Source organism: Chiloscyllium punctatum, chromosome 34 (genome assembly GCF_047496795.1).
Source record: "Chiloscyllium punctatum isolate Juve2018m chromosome 34, sChiPun1.3, whole genome shotgun sequence".
NCBI classification, from domain to species: domain Eukaryota; kingdom Metazoa; phylum Chordata; class Chondrichthyes; order Orectolobiformes; family Hemiscylliidae; genus Chiloscyllium; species Chiloscyllium punctatum.
In genome coordinates, this window is record NC_092772.1 from 65,689,868 (window position 1) to 65,716,933 (window position 27,066).

A 27,066-nucleotide genomic window follows, 5' to 3' on the forward strand; every position below is an offset into this window, starting at 1 on the left:
AATGAACAGTGGAAAATATTTGAAGGAACAATGTAAAATACTCAACAAAAGGACATTCCACTGAAACAGACAAAAACTCAGCAAGAAATCCCCTTTGATCCCTCACTCAGGACAAAATGGATCATTTTAGATTATGAGGCTGAGAAGATCACCACAAAGTACTTTAAATCCTGAAGTGAGAGAGAGTTTTAGAGTAAGTTTTAAAGGGATTTCAATGGGTCTGCTAGCAGGAGGAGGGCAATGGGAAGGGGAATCGTTGTCAGGGTTTATTGACACGATACGAACATGGAGAGGTGAAGGTGCTGGAGGTGGTGAGAGTGTTACAGAGAGTGGTCAGGGTCTGAAAGGTGTTACAAAGCCTGTACGGATTGCTGCAGCTGGAGGGGTTTGCAGAGGTAGGGAGGGATATATGTATTTTTATTTGTTCATTCATGGGATGTGGGTGTCACTGCCTGGACCAGCATTCTTTGACCCCATGCTAATTACCCAGAGATTGTTGGGGCCCTGGTGGATAAATATAATACTTTGCTGGCCACAGGTGAAGTGCTGAATGACTGGAGGATCACTAATGTGGTTCCTTTGTTCAAGAAGGGCAGCAGGGGTAGGCCAGGTAATTACAGAGCAGATAGTCTGACAGCAGGGGGAGGGAAATTATTTTGAACTACTGTGAGGATGAATCAACACTTGCAAAGGTAAGGATCAACTCGGTTTAGTCATCACGGATTTGGCAGAGGAAGATACTGTCTGAGGAATTCAGTTCAGTTTTTTTTTAAATGGTGCTTTAGTATATTGATGAAGGCAGTGCAGATGATGTGGTTTACATGGACTTGAATAAGTCCTTAAACAAGATCCAACATGGAAGGCTGGTCCAAAAGGACTGGGTTCCAAGGCAAGTTGGCAAATTGGATGCAAAATTGGTGGACAGAATACTTTCACCGGGTGTACCACAGAGATCTGTGCAGGAACCATTGAACATTAATAACTCGGATGTGAAAGCAGAAGGTATCATCAGTCGGTTTGCAGATGACATGAAAGGTGAGGGTGTTGTTCACAGTGAGGAGGATGGTCTCCGTCTGCAGTCTGATGTCGATCGGATGATAATCTAAGCAGAGGTTAGTTCGGATTGAAGTGAGGTAATACTCTGTGAGAGGTACGATAAGAGAAGAACAGACAAAATGAACGGTAGGTCATTGCGGAGTACTGAGGAATACAGGGACCTTGAAGGACAAGTCCATAGATCCCTAAAGGTGTCAGCACAGGGAGACAGGGTGGGAAAGGCACCTCAACTGGGAGCAGGAGAGGGACCCATATCCTGGTGGGGTGAATTGCTCGAGCTGCTTGAGAGGGTATAACCTTGTTCTGGCAGGGTGTTGGACCTTAAATAAACGTAAGGCCAGAAAGAAGATTGAGGCTGGTGCACGAGTTAAAGACAGCAATTTCAGCAGACAAGGCAGGCAAGAACATAGCAGGGAAAACTGATGATTAAACTGCATTTATTTCAATGTAAGGGGTCAGACAGCTAAGGAAGATGAACTCAAAAGCATGGATTGGAACATGGGACTGGGATATTATAGTTATTACAGAAACACAGCTGAGGGAGGGGCAGGACTGGCAGTTCATTGTTTAAAGGTAGAGATGCTACAGGAAGGCGAGGCAAGAGAGGACGTGTGGTGGTGGGGTTTTGATTGCATGATTCATCACAGCAGTACTTAGAGAGGATATTCCTGTGGGATCGCCCAGTGCAGCTATGTTAGTGGAACAGAGAAATAAGAATGGGTCATCACTTTGATACGATAGGACTGCTGACCCAGAATAATCTGTGGCAGACTGAGGAACAAATATGTCGGAACATCTTAAATATCAACCATAATAATAGGGCTGGAATGGCACGGTTTTTGAACTTTCCAAACCTAGACTGGGACTGCCAGTGTTCAGTGTTTAAGGGAGGAATTTGGTAATTGTGTTCCAGAAAACTCCCAATCAATATGTAAATAGCCTGAAAAGAGAAAGGGGCAAAACCTGACCTCCCCTTGGGAATTAAGGTCGGGAAAGGGACTGAGGTGTGAGTGGGAAAGCATTTTGCCAAAGTGACCACAGTTCTAGTAGTTTGAAATTCAGCTTTGGAAAAGGACAGGCCTGGTCCACAAGTGCAAGGTATAAAATGGAGCCTGACCAATCTTGATCGTATTAGCCAGGAACTTTCAAAATGTGATTGGGGAAGGGAATTATTTACAGGGAAAGGGAAGTTTGGCAAGTGAGAATATTTTAAAAGTGAGATAAACTGATCGATCACCACCAGCATGTTCCTGTTTGTGTGCAGCTCAATGCTGACAGCATTCGGAAACACTGGCTGTCCATTGAGGGTCTGGTCAAGGAAAAGGGGGCACATGTCAGGTATAGCCAGCTGGATCAAGGGAATCCCTGAGGATATACAGGGACTGTTGGAATACACTTTGGGTGGAAAACAGGAATGGAGAAAGGCTAAATGAAATAGCCTCAGCAGAGAAGGAAAGGGGAATCCAAAAGTGATTGTATCAGTATATTAAGAGTGTATAAGTAACTCAGGACAAAATAGTGTCAATTAAAGATCAATGAGGCCATCGATGTTTGGAACTGCAGGATATTTGCTAAGATCCTAAACAATTTTTTCATTCCAGAACTTACTGTGGAGAAAGACTGGGGAACTCAGGGAACAGGAGTAATACATGAGACCGCAATTGGAGTTCTCTGCAATTCCAGTCTCTCTGCTACAGGAAGGATGTTGTCAAACTTGAAAGGGCTCAGAAAAGATTAACAAGGTATTGCCCGGGTTGTTGGTGAATAATCTGGGGTTACTGTCACTGGAGAATCGGAGACTGAGGGGTGACCTTACAGAGGTTTAATAAACATGGGGGCCATGGATAGGGTAAGCATTCAAGGCCTTTTCCCAGAAGTTGGGGAGTCCAAAACTGGAGGGCATAAGTTTAAGGTTAGAGGTGAATGGTTCACAGAGGGACTGAAGAGACAGCTTCTTCACACACATGGTGATGGGTGTATGGAATGAGCTGAAAGAGAAAGTAATGGAGACTGACACAATTACAACATTTAAAAGGTATCTGGATGGGCATCTGAATTGTGAGGGTGTAGACGTATATGGGCCAAATGCTGGAAAAGGGAATGGATTTATTCAGATCTTCTGGTAAGCCTGGACGAGTTGGGGACTGAAGGGTCTGTTTCTATGCTGTATATCTCTATGACTTGAAAAGAGTGCATGTTATAAAAGAGGTGGTGCTGGAGGTTTTAAAACACAAAGCCATGGCAAGTTCCAGAATCCGATTAAATGCATCACAAGGGTAGAGCTTATACAACTAATGTTAAGGCTTCGGTTAGTGTTTTAGTGCAGAGGGACCTCCGGGTTCAGGTACATAATCCTTGAAGTTTGCATCACAGGATGGATAAAACAGTGCTTGGCATGCCTGACTATTGCTCAGTCCATTGAGTGGAGGATATGGGACGTCATGTTGAGATTGCACAGACATTTGTGAGGCCTGTTCTGCAATACTCTGTCCAGTTCTGGTCGCCCCAGTTATAGGGAGGATATTATTAAGCTGCAGGGGGTTCAGAAGAGATTTACCAGGATATGGCTGGGTCTGGAAGGCCTGAGTTCTGAAAAATGGCTGGATAGGCTGAGTCTTTTTTCACTGGAGCCTGGAGGTTGAGACATGATGCTATAAAGATTTATGGAAAAAAAATGAGGTACATAGATCAATTTAATGGTAGTTGCCTTTTCCTCAGGATGGGGGAGTCTCAAGAGGAGGGGCCACATTTTTAAGGTTAGAGGGGAGACGTGTTCAAAAAAAAAGATATGGGGCAATTTGCTACACAGAAGGTGGTTTGAGTGTGGAATGAACTTCCTGAGAAAAGGGTTGATGTGGGTACAATTACAACATTTAAAAGATATTTGGATAAACAGGTGAATAGGGAAGAGTTGGAGTGATATGGGCCAGCAACAGGCAGCTGGGAAGAGTTTAGTTTTAGATTATGGTGAGTATCAACTGAAGGGTCAGTTTCCATGCTGTATGGCGTTATGACAAGAATATGGTTTGATTCCATTATTGAAGAAAGGATCAGGGCTGGGTCCACTGATGTGCATCATCGACATAAACAATTTGGTTGAAAATATAGGAGTGATTGTGCGAAAGTTTGTTGATGATCAATTGAATGGTGTCGTGGGCAGTAAATACGGTTATCAAAGGGGATACTGACCAACTGGGCCAGTGGACCAAGGAATGAAAGATGGAGTTTAATTCAGCTGTTGGATTTTGTTAAGACAAACCAGGGAGGACTAATACAGTTAATGGAAGGGCTCTGGCCAGAGTTGTTGACCAGAGAGAGAAGAGAGAGAGAGAGAGAGAGAGAGAGAGAGAGAGAGAGAGAGAGAGAGAGAGAGAGAGAGAGAGAGAGAGAGAGAGAGAGAGAGAGAGAGAGAGAGACCAGGGGGTGCCAGTTACATTGTTCCTCGGAAATGGCATCACAGGTGGACAGGTTGGGGAAAGCGACATTTGGCACATTTGCCGACATTGGCCAGCACTTTGTTACATACGTTGGAGATATTTGTAACATTGTCCTAAATATTTCACTTGGGCAGAGGAGGCCAAGAGGTGACTCTAAGAATGGTGAATAACCAACGGTAGGTGAGTCCTAAACAGGAGGTGAGAGAGCAAGGATTTAAAGAGGGAGCTGAGGGGGAACATCATCCACAGAGGATGGTGCATAGACGGAATAGACTGCCTCAGGCACATGGGAGAAACAAGAACAATTACAGCATGGAAAAGACATTTGAGCAGGTACATGGAGAGGAGAAGGTTTGAAGAGATAAGGGCCAAAGGCAGGCAAATGAGACTCATTCAGTTTAGGTAACATGGGCAGCATTGAGGAGTTGGACCACAGGTTCTGTTTCCGTGCTGTATCACTCTGTATCCAGCTAAAGCGGATTAGTGTACCAAAATAAGGCATGTTGTAGACACTGAAGCAAGTTACAGCGATAGGGATGGTTGTCTGGAATGCAGTACATTTCAAATATGTGGAGGGACTATCGGGAATGGAGCAGGTTACAGGGATAACTACTGTTATAGGAGTTAAAAATGACTGAAGAAACTGGTGCACAAGCCATGCCACAGATACAGTGTTGCAGAGTAATGAATCTTAGTACAGTGTTGGAGGGAGAACGCAGAACAGAAATATCCCAGGCAGCATTCACAAACTCTCGTCGGAGACCTACTCTCCCGTCTGTTGTACTGATGCTCACTAAGACAGCACAGGACTGAATTGATAACTATGAACTCCCGATGCTGTCTCAGTGCAACATCAATTAAAGTAGACGTGGTGATTGAGCATGGGGTGTAACTGTACTGTACTGTGCTCCCCCTCCAGCACTGTATCTATGTCATGTCTTGTAAGTGATGTTTGGAGCCCTCTCATTGCTCTCTGCTCTGTGCACTATGAGTGATCTTACCTCACTGCAGGATTTATTGAAGGCTCCAGATCTCCCTTCCCTTTGTCTCTCTGGCTGACCAACTATCTTCAATGAGGTGATGGATGAGACACACAGCAGTTGGGAAGTCTATTGAGTCAGTAACTTCTTGAGTACCTACAGGAGACAGAGAGATAGACAGAATGGGAAATTAGACTGATGCAGTGAGGGTTACACAAGGAGAATGGAAATGAGCCCAAACAGATATCTGGAAAATCCCAAACTCCATCCCAGGCCGGTGCTGTTGCGTCTCTCTGGAGTGGAGAATTCTGTTAGCTCAGGATCTAGAGTAGCTGCAAGAGTGAGAGACGCTGACAGAGGCAGCAATTAGACCCACACAGTGAGGGTTACTACATGGAGAGAGACTAAGTGATATCACTGGAGTGCTGGAAGACTTCAGGATCACACAGTCATGTTAGAAGAATGGGTGTAGCTTCATGTATCAGTGCTCAGGGATTAGCAACCAGTGAGCAGCTGAAGTGATGGTGTAATAACATTATTGTTAGGGTATTTGTCCAAAACCTCAGCTAATGTTCAGGAGAGGCAGGTTTGAATCCCACCATAACATATGGTGGAATTTAAAATCAATAATTTTAAAAATAGCAATGAACAACCGTTAAACAAATATGAAACCATTGCTGATGTACAAAAATCACAATCCCTTCGATTAGATTCCCTACAGTGTGGAAACAGGCCTTTCGACCCAAGAGTAGCCCACTCAGACCCATCTCCCTCGACCTAATACACCTAACATTATGGGCAATTTAGCATGGCCAATTCACCTGACCTGCACGTCCTTGGACTGTGAGAGGAAACCGGAGCATCCAGAGGCAATTCACGTTGACACGTGGAGAATGTGCAAACTCCACACAGTCGCCCGCGGCTGGAATCGAACCTGGGACCCTGGTGCTGTGAGGCAGGAGTGCTAATCACTGAGCTACCGTGCCGCCCACTTGCCCTTTCAACAACGAGATCTGATCATCCTCACGTGGTCTGCATGACATACCCACAGCAAAGTATTTGCCTCTCAATGGTCCTCTGAAATGGCCAAGCAAGCTACTCAGCTCACGGGCAGCTAGGGATAGGCAATAAAGGCTAGTCAGCCAGAGACACCCACATCCCCTACCTGATTTATAAAAAAATCCAATAGGATGGTCCCACTGGAACCGTGATGGGACCAGTGTCCTGGCCAATCATGACAGTAGGTTTATGGACAGGGCTTTAAACTGACAGAGAGGATGCAGGGACAGGGTCCAGGTGAAAGGAACTTTCCAAATTCAAAGAGAAAAGGTGAAGCATCGGAACAGTATGGGGATGTGACTGAAGGTAATCAAAAAGGAACACGATGGGACAGCGATTAACTAAAACTGTACTTCAGTGAATAGGTTTGTGACAGGAAATTGTGGGAGAGTAAATTATGTTTTTTTTTCAATGGACGACGTCTTATCAATAAGGTAGATGGATTTGTGACACTGAGATAAAAGAGGTTTAGATAACAGAGAGACATGGTTACAGGGTGAACAACAGGTGGACATAAATATTCAATGGATCACAACCTTGCGGAAACTCAGGCAAAATGGGTAACACTAACAATAATGGATAACAAAGGCATCACAGAGAAAGCATTTGGTCTCAGATCATGAAGTAGAATCAGTCTGAATGTAAATTCTGGCTACTACTTCCCAAGGACACAAGCAGCAGGATAGTTTTAGCCACCAAAAAGCATTCCGTTGCTCATCACTGCATTACACAGGAACTCATTGGAATTTTTTAACAAACACATTGTGATAATTTTGGGAAACATCAATATTCAAAATGTGGGACAGTCACACTGGCAAGAGTGATATTGGAAGAGGAGTTCAGAGAATTAGTTTTCAGTGTTTCTTTGATTAACAAATTGTGCAACTGGCGAGGGACGTAACTATCTCAGAGCGACCATTGTGTGATGAAACTTCGTGAATGAGTAATGTCACCTGGAGAGATCCTCTGGGAAATTGTGATAAAGTGCAGTTTAAAGAAATATAAAGTTTTAAAGTGAATCACAGAAAGGACAAACTACAAGCAGAAACAAAAATAACCAATAACAGGAGTTTGAGAAGAGAACTGACCAAGGTAAACAGGCTAAACAGACTGAAATATGTGTCTGGAAATGAACAGTGGAAAACATTTGAAGGAGCAGTGTAAAACACTCAACAAAAGGACATTCCATTGAAACAGATTAATCCTCAGCAAGAAATCCCCATCGGTCCCTCACTCAAGTAAAAAGGATCATATCAGATTATCGGGCTTAGAGGATCACCAAAAAGTACTTAAAATCCTGAAGTGAGAGAAAGTTTTACAAGTAAGTTTTAAAGGGATTGCAAAGAGTCTGCTCGCAGGAGGAGGTCAGATGGAAGAGGGAATAATTGTCAAGGTTTTATGTCACAAAAGGAACTGGGAGAGCTGAAGGTGCTGGAGGTGGTGAGAGTGTTACAGAGAGGGGTCAGGGTCTGAACAGTGTTACAAAGCCAGTACAGATTGCTGCAGCTGGAGGTGTTTACAGAGGTAGGGAGGGATATATGTATTTTTATTTATTCATTCATGGGACAAGGATGTCACTGTGGGACCAACATTTTTTGCCCCACTGCTAATTACCCAGAGTATAGCACAGAGTCAGCCATATTGCTGTGGGTCTGGTGTCACGTGCAGGCCAGACCAGGTTAGAATGTCAGATGTCCTTCCCTAAAGGACGTAAGTGAACCAGATGAGTACTTTCTACTGGTCAACAATGCTTTTATGGTGGCCTCACCAATGTCCTGTACAGCCACAACATGACATCCCAACTTCTACTCTCAATGCTCTACCCAAAGAAGGTAACCACCCCAAACGCCTGCTTCACCAACCTGTCTACCTGTGACACCACTTACAAAGAACTGTCCACCTGCATCCCTGGGTCTCTGACTGACAACACTACCCAGGGCCCGAACATTTTCTATACAAACCCACTCTGGTTTGTTTCACCAAAATGGAACACCTCACCTTTATCTAATTAAACTCCATCTGCTATTCTTCAGCCCACTATCCCAGTGTACTATTTGAACTGTTGTATCACAGATAACTTTCTTCACTGTCCACTTTACCAACAATTTCAGAGTCACTCAAAAAAGTTACTTCCCACAAAACCAATATTCCCATCCAAACCATTTATCCAAATGACCAACAACAGTGGACCCACTCCACCGCTGGTCACATGTCTCCAGTCAGAAAAACAACATGTCTCCCATCACCCTCTGTCTCCTACCATCCAGCCCAATTTTGTATCCAGTTCCCTAGCTCCTCCTGAATACCATATCCTTTCACATTGATCTGAGCTTATTACCCAGTTTACCATACAGAACGTAGAACACAGAACAGTACAGCACAAGACGCTTCGGCCATGATGCCATGCCCATCTTTTACCTGACTGGAAGATCAAACTAACTTACATACCCTTCATTTTGCCGATCCAAGAGTCTGTTAAAATGTCCCGTTACACCCACCCACCACTCTCTGTGTGAAGAACCTCCATCTGAGATCTCCCCTTACCCATCCTCCAACACCTTACAATTATGCCCCCATGTACCATGTATGCCATGGGATAAAGAGGTCTCTCACTGTTCACTCTTTCTTTGCCTCACACCATCTTGTTCACCTCTACCAAATCACACCACACTCTTCTTCACTCCAATGAGAAAAGCCTTAGCTCCCTCAACCTTTCTTCATAAGACATGCTCTCCAGTCCATGTAGCATCCTGGTAAATCTCCTCTTTACCCTCTATAAAGCTTCCACATCCTTCCTGTAATGAAGGGATCAAAACTGAACACAATATTCTAATTGGGATCGAAACAGGACTGTACAGAGCTGTAGCATAACCTCATGCCTTTAAAACTCAATCTCCCAGCTAATGAAAGACAATACAACATATTCTTTCTTAACAACACTATAAGTTTGGTGGCAAATTTGATGGATCTCTGGTCACGAAATCCAAGATCCATCTGTTCCTCCACACTATTCAGTATTCTGTCTTTACCCCTGTATTCTGCATTCAAGTCTCACCTTCCAGAATACATCACTTCACACTTTTCCAGATTTGACTTCATCTGCCACTTCTCAGCCCAGCTCTACATCCTGTCAATGTCCCATTGCAACCTCCAGCAGACATCCACACTATTCACCACTCCACCAACCTTCATGTCATTGGCAAACTTACCTACCCACTCTTCCACTCACACATCCAAGTCATTCATAAAATCACTAAGAGCAGAGATTTTTTGACCTCTCCCTGCAGAAAACCACTGGTCACTGAGCTCCAGGCTGAATGATTTCCATCTGTCATCGCCCTCTGTCTTCTAAGGACCAGGATTTCTGTCTCCAGACAGGCAGGTTTCCCTGTATCCCATGCTCTGTACTTTCTCAATGAGCCATAAATGTGTTTTGTCACATTCTCAAAGGATTCAATAAGATTTGTGAGGCATGACCTGTCCCTTACAAAGTCATGATGACTTCCTCTAATCAAACTATGGTTTTCCAAGGAATCATAAATCCTGTCTCTTAGAGTCCTCTCCAATAATCTGCACATCACAGACAGAAGACTGACAGGTCTGTGATTCCCAGGATTATCTCTATTCCCTTTCTTGAACAACACATGGCTGATTCACCTAACCTGCACATCTTTGGGCTGTGGGGGGAAACCGGAGCACCCGTCGGAAACTCACACAGACATGGTGAGAATGTGCAAACTCCACGCAGACAGTCGCACGGGGCTGGAATTGAAATCGTGTCCCTGGTGCTGTGAGGCAGCAGTGCTAACCACTGAGCCACCGTGCTGGCCCATGTAACTCTCTATAGCCCTGCTTCTGATCCTTGGTTCCTCAAGCTTAAATTAGCTTCCTTCTTCCTCTTGACTAGATGTTCTCCATCCCCTGGAACCATGTCAAATGCTTTGCTGTAGACAACGCTGACTGCGCTGCCTTCATTTATCGCTTGGTCAACTCCTCGAAGAGTCAATCCAGTTTGTGAAACACGGTTTCCCACTCACAAAGCCATGCTGACTATCTCTAATCAGCCCTTGCCTTTCCAAATATATGTAACTCCTTTCTCTCAGAATCTCCTCCAACAACTTACCTAGCACTGGGCTCACTGGGCTGTGATTTCCTGGCTACTCACTGCAGACCTTAAGTGATGGAACAGCATTAGCCACCCTCCAGTCTTCCGGTCGCTCATTGTGTGTATTGATAAAATAAATATATGTTAGGAACACTGCAATCTCTTCCCCAGATTCCCAAAATATTCTAGGATCGACCTAATAAGCGACTGAGGATTGATCTACCTTTATTTGTTTTCAGATTCCAACACTTTTTTTTCCTTTGTTGAGGATTCTTTCCAACACATCACTATTTATTTCCCCAACTTCCTGAGCTTCCATGTCTTTCTCCACAGTAAATTCTGACAACACTATTTTGTCTAATATCTCACCCACCTCCGGACAGTTAAGGTGCCCTATTCTTTACCAAATTACTCTTTAGCCCTGATTGAAACTTGTGTAAAGTTTTCTGAAAATTCAAATAAACCGTATCTTCAGTCCAACCACTCCTACACCCGTATCTACTCTGCCATTTATATTCACAACAATAAAAATAAAATCCAACAGGCTCAAAAACACATCCTCTTTTTTATTAAAAGTGTTTCTAAGGGTCCAGTTGTTGTTCATTGACATATCCTTTCAAACATATTTCAGCTCCTGACCTACTATAGGCTAACACTGTTTGGTTTCAGACTGGCAGCAGAAAGGGTTATGGGAGTTCATGTTTATATCATGGTAATAGATGTTTTGGAAATAAGCAGGGTCGTGGGGACTGAAGGACATTATGGAGATAGGGAGTGATGTAGGGACTGAACGAGATTATGGACACAGAGTGCAGTGGTGACTGAAGAACATTATGGAGATAGGGAGTGCTGTGCGGACTGTATGAGATTATGGACACAGAGAGTGCAGTGGTGACTGAAGGACATTATGGAGATAGGGAGTGATGTGGGGACTGTATGAGATTATGGACACAGAGAGTGCAGTGGTGACTGAAGAACATTATGGAGATAGGGAGTGATGTGGGGACTGTATGAGATTATGGACACAGAGAGTGCAGTGGTGACTGAAGGACATTATGGAGATAGGGAGTGATGTGGGGCCTGAAAGGGGCCAAAGAGATCTGCAGGGCTGTTGGGCCTGAAGGAGGTAGCACAGATCAGGAGGATCGTGGGGATTGAAGGAGGTTACTCTGAACGGGAGGGTCATTGGGTCAGGATGAGATTATGGAGATAGGGAGGGTTGTGGGGCCTTTTGGAGGTTATGGAGTTAGGGAGGTTTGTGGGGAATGATTCAGGTTACATAGATAGGAAGAGTCGTGGGGACTGAAGGAGTTTATGGAGAGAGGGAGGGCTGTGGGGACTGAAGGAGGTTATATAGATAGTAAGTTTATAGAGAAGCACAGGAAAGAAGAGCAGGTATTGGCCACTTGACCACAGAGTCGGTCCCACCATTCAACATGATCACGACTGATCATTAACCCAGTACAGTATTCCTTCTTTCACACCTTACTCTGATATTATAGTGACTACTGGCATTTAGTGATACAGTGGGCTGTAGTAACTGGGATGGGGGTGGGGTGGGGGGTGTCTTACAGAGATAGGGAGGGTTGTGGAAGCTGGGACAGGTGACAGAAACAGGGTGGGTTTTAGGAAGGGGAGGACTTTACACAGATTTGGAGGAATGCAGGGATGGGACGTGATAACAATCACAGGGAAGATTTTGGAAGCTCGATCTGAGACGGGTACAGCTGAGAACAGAAGTGAGTCAATCAGTCAGGACAGGTAGGGACAAGGTAGGATTAATAAATTAAACTGCATTTATTTCAATGCAAGGGGCCTAACAGGGAAGGCAGATTAACTCAGGACATGGTTAGGAACATGGGACTGGGATCTCATAGCAATTACAGAAACATGGCTCAGGGATGGGCAGGACTGGCAGCTTAATGTTCCAGGATACAAATGCAACAGGAAGGATAGAAAGGGAGGCAAGAGAGGAGGGAGAGTGGCATTTTTGATAACGGATAGCATTATAGCTGTGCTAAGGGAGGATATTCCCAGAAATACATGCAGGGAAGTTATTTGGTGGAACTGAGAAATAAGAAAGGGATGATCACCTTATTGGGATTGTATTACAGACCCCTCAATAGTCAAAGGGAAATTGCCAAACAAACTTGTAAGGAGATCTCAGTTATCTGTAAGAATAATAGGGTAGATATGGTAGGGGATTTTAACTTTCCAAACATTGACTGGGACTGCCATAGTGTAAAGGTTTACATGGAGAGGAATTTGTTAAGTGTGTACAAGACAATTTTCTGATTCAGTATGTGGGTGTACCAACTAGAGAAGGTGCAAAACTTGACCTAAACTAAGGAAATAAGGCAGGGCAGGTGAGTGAGGTGTCAGTGGGGGGTCACTTTGGGACCAGCGACCATAATTCTATTCATTTTAAAATAGTGATGGAAAAGGATAGACCAGATCTAAAAGTTGAAGTTCTAAATTGGATAAAGGCCCATTTTGACGGTATTAGGCAAGAACTTTTGGAAGCTGATTGGAGGCAGATGTTCGCAGGTAAAGGGATGGGTGGAAAATGGGAAGCTTTCAGTAATGAGATAACAAGAATCCAGAGAAAGTATATTCCTGTCAGGGTGTAGGGGAAGGCTGGTAGGTATAGCGAATTCTGGATGACTAAAGAAATTGAGGGTTTAGTTCAGAAAAAGAAGAAAGCACATGTCGGGTATAGACAGGATAGATCGAGTGAGTCCTTTAGAGTATAAAGGAAGTTGGAGTATACTAAAGAGGGAAATCAGGAGGGCAAAAAGGGGACATGAGACAGCTCTGGCATATAGAATTAAGGAGAATGCACAGGGTTTTTACAAATATATTAAGGACAAAGGGTAACTAGGGAGAGAATAGGGCCCCTGAAAGGTCAGCAAGGCGGCCTTTGTGTGGAGCCACAGAAAATGGGAGAGATACTAAATTAATATTTTGCATCAGTATTTACTGTGGAAAAGGATATGGAAGATATAGACTGTAGGGAAATCGATGGTGACATCTTGCAAAATGTTCAGATACAGAGGAAGAAGTGCTGGATGTCTTGGAACGGTTAAAGGTGGATAACCCCCCAGGACCTGATCAGGTGTACCCGAGAAATCTGTGGGAAGCTGGAGAAGTGATTGCTGGGCCTCTTGCTGAGATATTTGTATCATCAATAATCACAGGTGAGGTGCTGGAAGACTGGAGGTTGGCAAACGTGATGCAACTGTTTAAGAAGGGCGGTAAAGAAAAGCCAGGGAACTATAGACCGATGAGCCTGAACTCAGTGGTGAGCAGGTTGTTGGAGGGAACCCTGAGGGACAGGATGTACATGAATTTGGAAAGGCAAGGACTGATTAGGGATAGTCAACATGGCTTTGTACGTGGGAAATCATGTCCCACACACTCGAGTGATTTTTTGAAGAAGTAGCAAAGAAGATTGATGAGGGCAGAGTGATAGATGTGATCTATATGGACTTCAGTAAGGCATTCGACAAGGTTCCCTATGGGAGACTGATTAGCAAGGTTAGATCTCATGGAATACAGTGAAAACTAGCCGTTTGGATACAGAACTGGCTCAAAAGTAAAAGACAGAGAGTGGTGGTGGAGGATTGTTTTTCAGACTGGAGACCTGTGACCAGTGGAGTGTCACAAGGATCAGTGCTGGGCCCTCTACTTTTTATCATTTACATAAATCATTTCGATGAGAGCATAAGAGCTACAGTTTGCAGATGACACCAAAATTGGAGGTGTAGTGGACAGCGAAGAGGGTTACAACAGGATCTGGACCAGATGGGACAATGGGCTAAGTGGCATATGGAGTTTAATTCAGATAAATGCGAGGTGCTGCATTTTCGAAAAGCAAATCTTAGCAGGACTTATACACGTAATGGTAAGGTCCTAGGGAGTGTTGTTGAACAAAGAGACCTTGGAGTGCAGATTCATAGCTCCTTGAAAGTGGAATCGCAGATAGATAAGAGAGTGAAGGCGGCGTTTGGTATGTATTCCTTTATTGGTCAGAGTATTGAGTCCAGGAGTTGGGAGGTCATGTTGCGGCTGTACAGCACATTGGTTAGGCCACTGTTGGAATATTTTGTACAATTCTGGTCTCCTTCCTATCAGAAAAATGTTGTGAAACTTGAAAGGGTTTAGAAAAGATTTACAAGAATGTTGCCAGGGTTGGAGGATTTGAGCTACAGGGAGAGGCTGAACAGGCTGGGGCTGTGGCATCGGAGGCTCAGGGGTGATCTTACAGAGGTTTCAAAATTATGAGGGACATGGATAGGATAAACAGACAAAGACTTTTCCCTGGGGTCGGGGAGTCCACAACTAGAGGGCATAGGTTTAGGGTGAGAGGGGAAAGATATCAAAGAGACCTAAGGGGCAGCTTTTTCAAGCAGAGGGTGGTACGTGTATGGAACGAGCTGCCAGAGGATGTGGTGGAGGCTGATACAACTGCAACATTTAAAAGGCATTTGGATGGGTATAGGAATGGGAAGGGTTTGGAGGGATATGGGCCGGGTGCTGGCCTGTGGGACTAGATTGGGTTGGGATATCTGGTCGGCATTGACAGGTTGAACCGAAGGGTCTGTTTCCGTGCTGTACATTTCTATGACTCCACCACTCATGGAGGTTATAGAGATAAACTGTGTGATTGCATCTGGAGGAGGTTAAAGGCATAAAGGTTTGTAGTTATCGTAGGAAATTACATCATTTGGGACCAGCAGAGTTTACAGAGACTGACTGCATTTCAGAAACAGGAAGAGTTCATAATCATCATTAGAAATGCAGAAACTAATTTATGAGAGAAGCAGGGTCACTCTGCACTGTGCCCAGAGACAAGGAGGAGTCTAACAGCTGGAGGAGGTTACTAAGGTACAGGGCTTTTTTGTTGTCGTGACGGGAAGGTTACAGAGATCATGAAGGTAGTAGGAGTTCAAAAAAGTCACAAAGACAGGGAGGTTTCTCAGATCTGGAAAGGACTACACTGACCAGGGTGGCTTAAGGAACTGAAGAGTTGTTTTTCTTCAGTTAAGGAGAGATGTGACAGAACCCAGGATTAATGACAAAGGCAGAAACTTGGAGAGTTGTAGTGGTAGGAGGAGCTTACAGGGATAGGCAGTATTGTAGGGGCTGATAGAGATAGGGGAAGTGGTATCGATGAAACAGACAATGGAGAAACTGACAGACATAGGGAGGGTTCTGTGGAACAGATGAATTTACAGACAAGATGGTGATAATGAAGCCTGAGAATTTTCTCATGTTTCTTGCCCAGCATTGTTCCTACATCATGCCCTCAGGGTCTGAATTAAAATCCACTTACTCCTCCCTGTGCTGTTTACTGTGAGTGATCTTACCGGCTGCAGAATTTACTGAAGGCTCCAGATCTCCCTCTCCATCTCGCTGGCTGACCAACCGTCTTCAATGTGGTGATGTACGAGACAGGAATTGGGAATTCTGCTGAATCAGGGACATCAGGAATACCTACAGGAGGCAGAGAAATAGACAGAATGGAAAATTACACTGATGCATGAATGTTACACATGGAGAATGGCATTGAATCCCACAGAGATCTGGAAATTCCTAATGTCCATTCCTGGCCTGTTCTGCTGCGTCCCTCTGGAGTGGCTCAGGATCTGGAGGAGCTGCAAGAGCGGGAGACGCTGACAGAGGTAGCAATTAGACCCAAAAGTAAGGGATATCACATGCAGAGAGACTGAGTGATATCAGCAGTGTGAGGATCACACAATGGTAACATCAGAAGTGGTTCTGACCAGTGAGCACTGTTACAAGTACTCAGGGAAGACTGAGCTATTTTATTGAGATAGGCTCCCCAGGTATCAGGATTATGCAGTGTGCTATAAATGGACACAGATGTGAAGGGGGACAGGTCTGACGTGAATAGAAATTCCCAAGTCCAAAGAGAAAGGTTGAAATATTGGAACACGATGGAGACGTGGATGAAGACCAAAAGAAAGAAACAGTAAGGGACTGAGTTTAATTAAAATACGACATTGTCAAAGAGATTTGTGACAGGAAATTATTGGTTAACATAAAGTAAATGCCATTTCTGCCCCTCACAATTCCTCACACACCACAAATGATATCACTTCCGCCCCTCACATCATCGCGAATGTCACACACTCAGTGACTTCCATGCCCCCCGCCCCACTGCCGTGTTTGCCACCACTTCCGCCCCCACCAACGCCGCGCACTTGCATTCTGCTGACAACCCCCCCAGGTCTCACTGTCACAATCCCTGCCCCCAGAACCCTGAGGGGAACACCACCCCTGCGCATGACTCCATCCCTATTCCCCCTAACACCACACCCTCTCCAGTAACAGGCTCCGTCACCTCCCCCAGCTCCACACCTACGCCTGGTCCCAGCTCCCAGTCCTGCCGAGTTTTCACCATTCCCCCTGACCCCCCCTCACTGAGGACGAATGATCAGTCCTCAGCAAAGTCTTCACCTTTATCCCCCTCCATCCACACATCAATTAATTCAATACACGCCGTGACATCGAACACTTCTTCCACCGCCTCCGCCTCAGAGCTTACTTTTACAATGAAGACTCCCACCCACCTTCCAAGGACCCTTTTGCCCACCTCCAACATACTCCATCCACCTGGACACCCCGTGCTGGCCTATTACCTGCATTCGATCTCTTCATTTGCAACTGCCGCTGACACATTAACCGCCTCAACCTATCTACCCCCTCCCCCACTCCAACCTCTCACCCTCACAACGTACAGCCCTCCAATCCCTCTGCTCCACTCCCGACCGCATCATCAAACCAGCAGATAGAGGGTGTGCAGTGGTAGTCTGGTGCGCTGACCTCTACACCGCTGAAGCCATGATGCCAACTCGAAGACACCTCCTCCTACCACCCCCTCGACCATGACCCACCTCCCATCACCAAACCGTCATCTCCCAGAGCAGACAGAACCTCATCACCTCAGGAGGAGATCTCCCACCCACAGCTTCCTATCTCATTGTCCGGGATCCCCCACTGCCCGGTTCTACCTCCTTCCCAAGATCCACAAGCCTGACCATCCTGACCGACCCATTGTCTCAGCATGCTCCTACCCCACCGAACTCATGTCTGCCTACCTCGACATTGTCCTATCCCCCAGTCCAGGAATTACCCACATTCGTTCGAGACAACACCCATACCCTCCACCTCCTCCAAGACTTCTGTTTCCCTGGCCCCCAACGCCTCATCTTCACCATGGATATCCAATCCCTCTACACCTCCATCCTCCATGACCAGGAGCTCCAAGCCCTCCGTTTCTTCATCTCCCGATGTCCACAACAGTACCCTTCCACCAATACTCTCATTCGTTTGGCTGAACTTGTCCTCACACTTAACAATTTTTTCTTCAAATCCTCCCACTTCCTCCAGACCAAAGGGGTAGCCATGGGCACCCGTATGGGCCCTAGCTCTGCCTGTCTCTTTGTTAGCTACGCAGAACAGTCCATCTTCCGTAGTTACAATGGCACCACTCCCCACGTCTTCCTCCAATACATTGATGACTGCATTGGCGCCACATCGTGCTCCCTTGAGGAGTTTGAGCAATTCATCAACTTCACCAACACTTTCCACCCTGACCTTAAATTTACCTGGACCATCTCTGATACCTCCCTCCCCTTCCTGGACTTCTCCATCCCCATTAATGACAACCGATTTGACACTGACATTTTTTAATGAACCTTCCGACTCCCACAGCTACCTCGATTGCACCTCTTCCGAGACTACCGCCTGCAAATTTGCCAACCCGTATTCCCAATTCCTCCACCTCCGCCGTACCTGTTCCCAGGAGTGCCAGTTCCACCACAGAACACACCAGATAGCCTCCTTCTTTAGAGATCGGAATTTCCCTTCCCACGTGGTTAAAGATGCCCTCCAACGTATCTCGTCCATATCCCACACCTCCGCCCTCAGACCCCACCCCTCCAACCATAACAAGGACAGAACGCCCCTGGTGCTCACCTTCCACCCTACCAACCTTCGCATAAACCAAATCATCCGCCGACATTTCCGCCACCTCCAAACAGACCCTACCACCAGGGATACATTTCCCTCTCCACCCCTTTCTGCCTTCCGCAAAGACCGTTCCCTGAGTGACTACCTGGTCAGGTCCACCCCTCCCAAAATCCCACCCTCCCTTCCTGGCACCTTCTCCTGCCACTGCAGAAATTGCAAAACCTGCGCCCACACCTCTCCCCTCACCACCATCCAAGGCCCCAAAGGAGCCTTCCACATCCAAAGTTTTACCTGCACATCCACCAATATCATTTATTGTATCCGTTGCTCCCTATGCGCTCTCCTCTACATTGGGGAAACTGGACACGTCCTAGCAGAGCACTTTAGGGAATATCTCTGGTACACCCGCACCAATCAACCCCACTGCCCTGTGGCCCAACATTTCAACGCCCCCTCCCACTCTGCCGAGGACATGCAGGCCCTGGGCTTCCTCCACCGCTGCTTCATCACCACCTGACGCCTGGAGGAAGAACGTCTCACCTTCCGCCTCGGAGCACTTCAACCCCAGGGCATCAATGTGGACTTCACCAGTTTCCTCATTTCCCCACCTCCAGCCTTCCAGCTCAGCCCCCCATGACCTGTCCTACCTGCATATCTCCCTTCCCACCTATCCACTCCACCCTCGTCTCTGACCAATCACCCCCATCCCCACCCCCATTCACCCATTGTACTCTTTGCTACCTTCCCCCATCCTCCACTCTGACCTATCACCCCCATCCCCACCCCATTCACCTATTGTACTCTATGCTACTTTCTCCCCACCCCTCTCTCATTTATCTCCCCACTCTGCAGGCTCATGGCCTCTGTTCCTGATGGAGGGCTTTTGCCCGAAACACCGATTTTCCTGCTCCTCAGATGCTGCCTGACCTGCCGTGCTTTTCCAGCACCACTCTAATCTAGACTCTGGTTTCCAGCATCTGCAGTCCTTGTTTTTACATTATTGGAGGAGAAGGCAAACGAGATAAGGCATGTTGTAGACACTGAACCAAGTTACAGGCATAGGGATGGTAGTCTGGAATGAAGTACATTTAAAATATGTGGAGGGACTATCGGGAAGGGAGGAGGTTACAGCGATAGGATCTGTTATAGGAATTTAAAATTATTGAAGACACTGGACCACAAGACATGCCATAGATACACTGTTGCAGAGTAGTGAGTTTTAATATAACAGAACTTACATTGGGGTGGTGATTGAGCCTGGGGTGTGTGTGTGTACTGTACTCCCCTCCAGCACTGTATCTATGTCATGTTGTGTTCACAGATGTTTGGAGCCCTCTCATTGCTCTTTGCTCTGTGCACTGTGGGTGACCTTACTTCACTACAGGATTTATTGAAGGCTCCAGATCTCCTTTCCCTTTGTCTCTCTCTGGCAGACCAACTGCATTCAATGAGGTGATGGACGATCCACCCAGCAGCTGGGAAGGCTATTGAGTCAGGCCTTTCCTGAGTACCTACAGGAGACAGAGAAATAGACAGAATGGGAAATTAAACAGATGCAGTGAGGGTTACACATCGAGAATGGCACTGAGTCCCACAGAGATATGGAAAATGGAGCGATATTAAGTGATAGTCCCAGATTGCTGGAAAATGTCAGGATTACACAGTCATGTTGTAAGAATGGGTTTAGCTTCATGATGCCCTGATATCAGTGCTCAGGGATGAGCACCCAGTGATAAGGTGAAGTAATGGCCTAGTGGTATTATTGCGAGAGAATGTATCCAAAACCTCAGCTAATGTTCAGGGCAGACAGGATTGAATCCCGCCATCTGAAAAGGAGACATTTGAAATCAATAATTTTAAAAATAATAATTAACAATCCACAAATAAGTATGAAACCATTACTGATGTACAACAAATCCAAACACTTGTCCTTTAGAGAAGGACATCTGCCCATCCTCACGTGGTCTGCACGACATCCCCACAGCAAAGGGTTTGCCTCTCAATTACCCTCTGAAATGGCCGAGCAAGTCACTCAGCTCAAGGTCAACGAGGACTGGGCAAGAAAGGCTGGTCAGACAGAGACACCCACATCCCATACCTGATTTAAAAGAAACTATTCGGATGGTCCCTCTGGAACCGTGCTGGGACCAGTGTCCTGGCCAATCATGTCGGTAGGTTTATGGACAGGGAATTAAACTGACAGAGAGAATGCAGGTGAAAGGAGCTTTCAAATCCAAAGGGAAAAGGTAAAGCAATGGAATAGCCTGGGAATGTGGCTGAACACTAGCAGAAAGGAACAGGATGGGACAGAGGTTAATTAAAATTGTACATCAGCAAATAGGTTTGTGACAGAAAATTGTGGAAGAGAGAATATTCTGTTTTTGTTTTGAACGGACAACGTTGCTGTAATAAGGTCGATGGATTTGTGACACAGAGATAAAAGAGAATTAGACACCAGGGAGACATGGATACAGGGTAAACAAAAATATTCAGTGGTTCGTAATCTTGTGCAAACTCAGGCAAAATGGGCAACGCTAACAATAATGGATAACAAAGGCTTTACAGAGAAATCAATTAGCCTCAGATCATGAAGTAGAGTCAGTCTGAATGTAAATTCTGGCTACTACTTGCCAAGGACAGAAGCAGCAGAACAGTTTTAGCCACCGAACAGCATTTAATGGCTCGTCACTGCATTAAACAGGAACTCATTGGAATTTTTTAACAAAGGTATTGTGATAACTTTGTAAAACTTCAATATTTGTATAATCTGGGACAATCACACGGACAGCATTGATATTGGAAGAGGAGTTCGGTTAATTTTTTTTCAGTGTTTCTTTGAAAAACACATTGTGCAACTGTTAAGGGACATAACAATCGCAGAGCGACCGTGTAATGAAACTTAGTGAATGAGTAATGTCACCTGCAGAGATCCTTCGGGAAATTGTGATAAAGTGCACTTTAAATAAACAAAGTTTTAAAGTGAATCACAGAAAGGACAAGCTACAACTAGAAACAAAAATAGCCAATGACATGAAGTTGAGAGGAGAACTGACCAAGGTAAACAGGCTAAACAGACTGAAATATGTGCCTGTAAATGAACAGTGGAAAACATTTGAAGGAACAGTCTAAAATACTCAACAAAACGACATTCCATTGAAACAGTAAAAACCTCAGCAAGAAATTCCCACTGATCCCTCACTCAGATCAAAAGGAATCATACTAGATTATGAGGCTGAGAAGATCACCAAAAAGTACTTAAAATCCTGAAGTCAGAGTGTGTTTTCGGAGTAAATGTTAATGGATTACAATGGGTCTGCTCGCAGGAGGAGGGCTGTGGGAAGGGGAGCCACGGTCAGGGTTCATTGACACAATAGGAACAGGGAGAGGTGAAGGTGCTGGAGGTGGTGAGAGTGTTACAGAGAGGGGTCAGGGTGTTACAAAGCCAGGACGGATTGCTGCAGCTGGAGGGATTTGCAGAGGTAGGGAGAGACATAGGTATTTTTATATATTCATTCATGGGATGTGGGTGTCACTGCCTGGAACAACGGTATTTGACCCCTCTGCTAATTACTGAGAGGGTAGCTCAGAGTCAGCCATATTGCTGTGGGTCTGGAGTCACATGTCGGCCAGACCAGGTTAGAATATTTGATGTCCTTCCCTAAAGGTGGTTAGTGAACTAGATGAGTTCTTCCTCCTGATAAACAATGTTTTAATGGTGGCCCCACCAATGTCTTTTACAGATACAACATGACATCCCAACTCTTACTCTTAATGCTCTCCCCAATGAAGGTAACCATCCCAAACACCTGCTTCACCAGCCTGTCTACCTGGGACACCACATTCAAAGAACTGTGTACCTGCATCCCTGGGTCTCTGACTGAAAACACTACCCAGGGCCCGAACATTAACTGTACAGGCCCCACCCTGGTTTGTTTCACCAAAATGGAACACCTCACCTTTATCTAATTAAACTCCATCTGCTATTCTTCAGCCCACTATCCCAGCAGGACTGTTCATCCTGTTGTATCACACTTAACCTTCTTCACTGTCCACTTTCCCACCAATTTCAGTGTCACCCAAAACAATTACTTACCAGGAAACCAATATTTCCATCCAAACCATTTATCCAAATGACAAACAACAGTGGACCCACTCCACCGCTGGTCACATGCCTCCAGTCAGAAAAACAACATGTCTCCCATCACCCTCTGTCTCCTACCATCAAGCAAATTTTGTATCCAGTTCACTACCTCCTCCTGAATGCCATATCCTTTTACACTGATCTGAGCTTATTACCCAGTTTACCAGACAGAACACAGAACACAGAACAGTTCAGCCCAAGACCCTTCGGCCATGATTTCATGCCAACCTTTTCTCCAACTGTAAGCTCAAAATAACTACATACCCTTCATTTTACTATTATCCATGTGTCTGTCCAAGAGTCTATTAAATGTCCCAGATGTGTCTAATTTTACTCCCACCATTGGCAGTCCATCCAACCACCTACCATTTTCTATCCTCTTATCCATCCTCCATTGACCTTAAAATTATGCCGCCTTGTAATAGCCATTTATGCGATAGGAGGAAACGTCTCTGACTATTCACTCTCTCTGTGCCTCTCATCATCTTTTTCACCTCCACAAAGTCGCCCCACCTCCTTCTTCACTCCAATGAAAAAAGCCTTAGCTCCCTCAACCTTTCTCCACAAGAAATGCCCTCCATTGCAGGCAGCATCTTGGTAAATCTCCTGTGTACACTCTCTAAAACTTGCACATCCTTCCTGTAAACAGGAACTGAACACAGTATTCCAAGTGTGGTCTCACCAGGACGCTATAAAGATGCGGTAAAACCTCACGGCTCTTACAGTCAATCCCCTTCTAAGGGGAGCCAACACAACATATGCCTTTTTAACAACCCTACCAACGTGCGTGGCGATTTTGAGGGATCTATGGACACGGACCCCATGATCTCTGTTCCTCCACACTGACAAGTATTCTGCCTTTCACCCTGTATTCTGGATTCAAATTTGACCTTCCAGAATGAATCACTTCACACTTTTCCAGATTGAACTCCATCTGCCACTTCCAGCCCAGCTCTGCGTCCTGTCAATGTCACATTGCAACCTCCAACAGCCCTCCCACATTCCCCACCACTCCATCAACCTTCATGTTATTGGCAAACTTACTAACCCACTCTCCAACATCCACATCCAAGTCATTTACAAAAATCACAGAGAGCAGACTCCTGGAGCTGATTGTTACAGTACACCACTGGTCACTGAGCTCCAGGCTCAATACTGTCCATCTGCTGCCACCCTCTGTCTTCTCTGGGCCATCCAATCCTGTATCCAGACAGACAGATTTCCCTGTATCCCAATTTTCCTTCTTTTTTGAATGAGCCATCAACATATTCTGTCATATCCTCAAAGAATTCAATAAGGTTTGTGAGGCATGACCTGACCCCTCACAAACCCATACTGACTGTGGCTAATTCAACTATGGTTTTCCAAGTAGTCGTAAATCCTTTCTTTCGAGTCCTCGCCAATAATCTGCACACCACAGACATTCGGCCAAATCTGTAATGCCCAGAATTCTACCTCCGTAACATGGTCCAGACACTACAAATCTTCTCTCCTCTGCCATGTTCCCCAGAATGACACTGGAGGGTGGAGGGAGTTACAGAGATAGGGAGGGATATCAGGACACGAGGATTTTGCAGATATTAGGAGGGTGGCAGTGCCAAAAGGAGGCTTTAGTAATTGTGAGGTCTCATGGTGATGAAGGCATTTGAAGAGGGAGGGAGGGAGAATTGTAGGGAAATGAGAGGTTTCATAGTTTAGGTGCTTTGTTAGGACCGCAAAAGGTTACTGAGTTGGGGAGAGTGTAAGCACTGGAGGATTTTACAAAAACATGTGGTTTTGGTTGCAATGCAGGAAGAGGATTCAGGAAGCTGGAGAGTATGGGGTCTGAACGAGGTTACACAAATGGGAAGAGTTGTCAGGAGTGGAGGTGTTTACAGAGACAGCAATGGTCTGATCTGGAGCAGAGGACCCAGATTGGGAGGGACGTGGGGACTGGAGGTCGTTTCACAGGGAGGGAGGACCATAGACCCACAGGAGGTTACAGAAATGTGGAGAGCTGTAGGGCTGACTGGGGTTCATGGAGATGGGAATGTTGGGAGGGATGGAGAAGTTTACAGGGATAAGGATGATTGTAGGCCAGGGCTGGATCACAGACAGGGACTGTTTTAGGGAGCTGAGCAGATTACAGAGATAAAGAGCTTTGTATCGACTGGAAGAACAAACTGAGATATACAGGGGAGTCGTGACTGAAGACGTTTATAGACATAGGAAGGCTTAGGTTCTGGGGGTTATGGAGGCCGTGGAATCTGGATTTCTTTTCAGAGACTGGGATAACAATTTTGGTTGGAGACAGTTTCACAGATAAGGGAGCATAGCACAAACAGGAGGAAGTTGTAGAGGAGGGTGATGTTTAAACAGATAGTGGTGTAAGAGCTGGACAAGGTTACGGAGATGGGTAGATGGTGGAGACACAGGAGGAGCTTACATTGACATGGGGGTGATAGTGACAGGAGGGTGTTAAATAGATAGTGGGTTTTGTAGGGACTGGATTGAGAGAGGAACAGGAATGGAGTGAGTTCGACAGATCAGGATTACTGCAGAGACCTGAGAGGATTACACTGATCGGGATGGTGGTCGGGTCTCCACAGACTGTTGGTGTTTAGGGAATGGAAGAGATTTGGTAGATAGGGAGGGATGTAAGAGCTGCAGGAGCTTATGGAGAGTTGAAGAGTTGGAGCAATTTGCAGAGGTAGGTTTCTCAGACAGGAGTAGGTTATAGATAGTGAGGGGTGTGGGGTCTGAGTAAGTCAGAAAGAGGAGAGTTTTCACGTCTGGAAGAGGTTACACTGATAGAGACAGTTGAAGAGACTGAAGCAAAAATACATGGAGAAGGTTACACAGATAGGGAGGTGAGTAGAGACTGAAGGTGAATACACAGACATGGAGGGTTGTATTGTTAGACGGAGCTGAGAGGGATAGGGACCGGTGTAGGGATTTACACAGATAGGGAAGGTTGTGTTTTTGGAGAAGGTTACAATGATACAGACAGTGTTAGGGAGTGTTTAGTGGACTACAGAGGAGCTCAGAGAGAATGTATTATGGGGAGTGGAGGAGATTACAGACACAGAGATGGCTGTCGGTTTGAAAAGAGCTTCTACAGATCCTCAGTGCTGTAAGGCTGAAGGGAGGTTATAACAGTGAGTGTTACCAAGACTTAATTACTTCACTGATATAGCGCAGGTCTCAGCATGTAACTGTCAAAGGGAAGTTGAGACAGTCCAGATGAGTTTTCAGAGATACAAAGGTTTATGGGAGTTTCAAGAGGGAACAATGATTGGGAGTGCTGTACCAAATGGGAATAGTTATAGGGAGGGTTCTAAAAGCCGGAAGAGATGACAGACATATCGATCTTTGTAAGGACTGGAGAAGCTTACATCACCAAGGAGTGTTTTAGAGTCTGGAGGAGATTACTGTGTTAAGGAGAATATTGGGGAGAAGGCCAGATGTAAGAGACGGGGATGGTTGACAGGGCTGGACAATAACCTGAATAGAATCGCCATCGTGTGGAACCAGGCCATTCGGCCCAACCAGTCCATTCCAAAACTCTGAAGAGCATCCTACCCAGACCCACCCCTCTACCTATACATTAAACCCTGTATTTCTCGTGGTGAACTTACTTAAACCACACATTCCTGAATACCACAGTCAATTTATGATGGCCAGTTCACTGATGGTGCAAATTTTGGACACACACACACACACACACACACACACACACACACAACAAGGGAGCGACACGCAAACACACACAGTGAGGGAGATACACGCAGACACACAGCGAGGGAGGGACACACACAGCGAGGAAGCGACACACACACAGCGAGGGAGGGTCACGCGCACACGCAGCAAGGGTGGGACACGCACATAGCGCAAGCACACAAACACAGACACACACAGTGAGAGTGGGACACGCACACACACACAGCCAGGGAGGGACATGCACACACAGCGAGGGAAGGACATGCACACACACAGCCAGGGAGGGATGTACACAAACACACAGAGCGAGAGAGGGACACACACATAAACAGCAAGGGAGGGACACGCACACACACAGGGAAGGATGGACAAGCAGACACACGGCGAGGGGGAGGGCATGTGCACAGAAATTGCAAAGGGGCACGCACACTCAGGGAGAGGGGACACGCACAGACATGACGAGGGAGGGACACACGCACACACAGCCAGGGGGGACAGGCACTCACACAGTGAGGGGCGATGCGGACATACAATGGTGGGGATACGCACAAAAAGCAAGGGAGGGACACACACACACACACAAGGGAGGGA

General features: G+C 45.8%; 1 long non-coding RNA gene across 3 annotated transcripts in view; it reads right to left on the reverse strand.

The window, feature by feature from the left end:
* Window positions 1-404: 404 nt before the first annotated feature.
* The window catches only part of LOC140458915 (uncharacterized), a 71,344-nt gene continuing 44,682 nt past the window's right edge, over window positions 405-27,066 (reverse strand). For 2 of the 3 annotated variants that reach the window (XR_011953740.1, XR_011953738.1), the window contains exons 3-5: window positions 16,007-16,133; window positions 5,495-5,629; window positions 405-1,102 (exon numbers count right to left, since the gene is read on the reverse strand). This is a non-coding gene — a long non-coding RNA (uncharacterized lncRNA). Of the gene's footprint in view, window positions 1,103-5,494; window positions 5,630-16,006; window positions 16,134-20,009; window positions 20,166-27,066 lie in introns of those variants that run through there. The other variant, XR_011953739.1, reaches the window with a different exon arrangement.